This window comes from Poecilia formosa, unplaced genomic scaffold (genome assembly GCF_000485575.1).
Source record: "Poecilia formosa unplaced genomic scaffold, Poecilia_formosa-5.1.2 Scaffold467, whole genome shotgun sequence".
Lineage (NCBI taxonomy): Eukaryota > Metazoa > Chordata > Actinopteri > Cyprinodontiformes > Poeciliidae > Poecilia > Poecilia formosa.
In genome coordinates this window covers 258394-262951 of record NW_006800406.1, presented here as the reverse complement: position 1 = coordinate 262951, position 4558 = coordinate 258394, and positions in this window count along the sequence as shown.

The window sequence follows — 4558 nt, the reverse complement described above, 5'->3', positions numbered from 1 at the left end:
TTTATGTCAAAAACAGTTCAACACTTTGAGAGAATAGTACGGTTGGGACATAATTTGGTCCACATGCAGACCAGCGATGGTTATTTTACAAGTTTGAGTGACAAGAAACTGGAACCTTTGGGTCTCAGGGGTACAAAGTACTGACTGTCCCAGTTTTTCTAGTGTTTCTTAAGAACTGACTTATTTTATACACAATGTGCAAATGACAGGAAGAAATGACAAAATATTAACAATCGTGAATGTGACTAAAGCAGCTACAGTTTCTGACAATCAGTCAAAAGACTGACCTGGAAACAGAGAAGGTCTCTTGCTTGTTTTACACAGCACTAGCAGCACTCCATGGGGCTGACTTTGGGTTTGCATGAAGCCAAGTTGTTTTAACATAAGAGCGGTCATCAAATGGGGCCTACTCTTCATAGCAGGGTGTCATCACACGCCTACTGGTTCCAACATGCAATCCAACTTTCACCTACACTGACTGGTTCTTCTTCAACGTCATTCCAGGCGGTGTCGTCGTTGGGGAGTTGACTTGTGAAAGGCCAAGGTGGCTAGTGTCTCATTCACCGTACTGCAAAACTTTCTTGTGAAATGTCAACAGGGTACAGTGGATCCTTTTCTGAATAGGGAGCTAATAACGACCTCACACATGCAGTTTTATGAACAATTACTGGCTCTAATTCCCGGAGAGCTGAATGAAAGCAGAAGTACCTCCAGATGCTGTGAGAACTATAAAACTCTTTCAAGGTCTGAAAGCAACAGTTTAAAACTTTACTGACCAAATAAGAAACAAAATATGGAACCATTTCTATATTTCATTAAAAACTTGGTTGATTGCTACATCCCTTTGATTTTGAGGCACTAGTTTGTATTTGATATATAAGGAAAGAAGAACTGAGTGTCTGAAGTTTTGTGACACTATAATAGACTGTTTATAACACTTTACACAATGAGCTATAAATGAGTATTAAATAAACCACATAAGAATTCATGCAAAGTCTAGTAAAAAAAAAATAAAAATCATGATATTTTTGATTCATTTAATGTGGGTTAAACCAAACCCGTTGCCTGTTTACACGTCTTCCTGCCACTGAAGCTGCAACAGCACTCTCTCACATGTGCAGAGGGACGTCAGACAGGGGGTCTTTGTGCTGGTTCAGGGTGGAGTTCAGTGGAATTTGGTTAAAAAGACATGAGCGAACACAAACACTGCAACTTCAACAAGCTGCAGCCCCACCTAAACCCACCTTAATTACTCCTAGTAGCCATTCACAATTCATGATATGAAAGAGCTCAGTGAACATGAAGTATTTCAGGGTTTCTATGTGTGTCTTATTTCCTCCTTTGTCAGCTTTTAATTGGACTCTGATTAAATCTAAAAAAATCACAATATTGTGAAAAGTTCAAAGTTTTTTGTTACATATTTTGGAAAATAAAACTCAAATATGACATAGATTCATTACACAGAGTGAAATATTTAAATCCTTCATTTTTTTGTAATTTAGGTGATTTTGGTTATACAGTATACATGCAGTGCAATACTGAAATCCACCACTGTTAATGTATTTCACTGATTTATGGTGTCAAATTAAGAGAAGAAAGCAGTTTTGACATAATTTACAGGTAGTGTGTTTATAGTTGTGTGGGTTACATTTCTAGCTTTTCTGCGCTCTGTGTATTTTGAGGGAAGTCCTTCAGGACATCAGTCCACTTCAGTTAGCCAGATTGGATGTTGATGACAAAAATATCTGGGTCCACCTTAAAGAAGTAAACATTGGCTTGGGTGCAGAATCAGCTCTGATGTAGTTTATCAAGTAATTGTTAAATTTTTACCAGGATCCAGAAAATAGATTTATTTGCTGTTACATAGATCACCCTTGGCCTGGTGGTCAGACCACTTACCATTTACTCTCATCCCTGTCAGGAACTCCGAAGCAGAAAAAGATAGGAGATCTCTCAGCCTTGGCGTTTATGAGGGACTGCATCAAGTTGATGTTGACTATCCTTCAGAAAGTGCAGGACAACAGCCCTGTAAAGTATCCCAAATTGAGGCAGCTGACCTGTTTGGACCCTAGAAAGATGTTCTCTCATCCAGAATGGTGCTAGGGCAAGATGAGAAATCTTGTGCAGAGGTTTCTGCATGATAAGCAGCTGTCAGGAGGTGTCTCAGCCGGTATGAAAGAATAGAGCAGTTTAAGTTTTCTTTCCTTTTTCATTACAATATCTGTCTCTAAGTGTTAAATAAGCTAGGAGTGATGTAAATGCCATCATAACAAGTGTTAGATATCCAGAAAACACATTATCAGCATGAATTAGAAAATAAACAGTTTGCTTTTTTTTTTATTAATTTGGCTTGTCTTTGTACTGTTTCTTGCAGGTGGCGTAATTACACAACAGTTTTGCAATTTCTTATCCATTGAGGCTAGAAATGACACCTTCCAGTCCTACCAACCATCTCATACAGTTGATGTCTTCCTCCATTGGGCTTTCCAGAGCAAACGCTATGCTGAGTTTTGCAAGAAGCTTCTTTTCTTATTGCATGGCCAGGCAACAATGGAGAGAGGCTTCTCAATAAACAAAGAGGTTGAAACGTGCAACATGCAAGAAGAAACGATCGTCTGTCATCCAGCGAATTGTGTTTATTGTGAAGTTTGTCTTAAATTTAATTTCAGTTGGTTTTAAAAAAGTCTTAAATTGAACTTGCCTTAAGCTGTAGGAACCCTGAGTTGTGTCATGTGAGCCTATTATCAGCATGTTAATAGGCCATGTTATTTTTGTGAGGTTGATTTATTTCAGCCGCAGTGTAATGATGCTACACTTGCATATAGGGTAAACAGCCATCGCTGGGGGGGAGCGAGACTTTCACCTGACAGCAAAACGGATGGGTTGGACAGCGCGCTGATACATGAGCGTCTTAAAAACTCAGAAACATTGGGAGAGGAGCTGATGAATCAATTTCCGGACACGTCAGAAAGTACACATTTGATAGAATATGATGTGGATGTATAAATTTTGCTTTATGCTAAAGTTTTACAGGGTAAATCTGGAGAAGCGCAAGTACTTGGATGGAGAAGTGGCTGATATGCTTGATAATGGGATGGTAGAGCTGAGTATGTCCAATTGGGCATCACCATTCATTCTGGTCCCTAAATCTTTTTGCCCAGATTTTCCCAAACGTAATGCTGTGACAAAACCAGACTGTTTCTGTTTCCCAACAATGGATGATTGCCTTGGATTCTTCTAGCCTTGTTAGTAAATTTAGCCAGGTGTCATTAACAAAGGGAGGTGTCTGCGTTTGTTGCCTCTACAGACTTGTATTCTTATACAGTAAAGCTGTTTGGCCTAACAAATGCACCTGTTACATTTCAAAGATTAATGAACAGAGTGGTTGGTGACGTCTGGTTGTGCGGTCTACTTGGACGATGGTGGTGTGTTCTGACATGTAGGAAGAGCACATAGAGCGCATCCGGGACCTTTTCCGGATGTCCCGGAAAAGATTGACTGTTGACAGTCAATCTTGACAAATGTGAGTTTGGAAGGGCGGCTGTTAACCTGTTTAGGTGTTGTGGTTGGACAAGGCCAAGGTGAGATCTGCATTGTTGCATGGAAGGTTCAGACAGTAGAGCAGTTTCATGTTCCAGGTATGAAGAAGAAGCTTGTGCGTTTTCTTGGACTGGTGGGATATTAAAGATGTTTTTGTCTAAACTTCTCATTGGTGGCCGTAAAGATTTAAACTTTGAGTGGTCTCTCCTTTGTCAACAGGCTTTTGAGCATGTGAAAATGCTCCTCTGTGCTGCTCCTGTGTTAGTTGCACCACATCTTAAACACCCGTTTCAGCTTTACATGGGCGCCAGTCATGTGGGCTCTGGAGCCGTTCTTACACATATGGATGATCTGGGTATTGGTAAGCTGGTGAGCTATTTTTCAAAAAAGTTCAGTAAGCATCAGCTAAACTACTCTGTGATGGTGAAGGAGATGTTTGCTTTGATCCTAGCCCTGAAATATTTTGATGGTTATTTAAGTGGTGTCGCTAACATCGTGGCGTATATGGATCATAACCCATTGACGTTCCTGACCTCTCTAAAATGTCCAAATCAGCGTTTGGTTCTTTGGTCATTATTCTTTCAGTCCTACAATTTGACATTCATCTTAAAGGACTGCGACAGAATGGTGACCTGTCCAGGGTGACCCCACCTCTCACCCAAGATATTCGCTGGAGATGGAGCAACCCTCCCAACCTCACTAGGGACAAGGGTGTTACAAAATGGATGGATGGATGGATGGATGGAAATATTAAAGGAAACAACAATATTGTCGCTGATACTCCAGTTTTGTAGTCTATTTGCCTTTTGTGCCTGTTTTTCCCTCTTTCTTTGCTTTTTCTGTTCCTTATAGATCTTCTGAGTGCACCAGGTGCCGCTCTGGACAGTGAACTGAGGAGGAGAGAACCTGTACACTAAGCATCAGTTTGGCTAAGTCTAATCAATGGAAAAGAACAAAATGTTAATGGCAGTGTTGTGGTACTCGAAGTTGGTCTTGGTCTTAAGACCGGTCTTAAGAC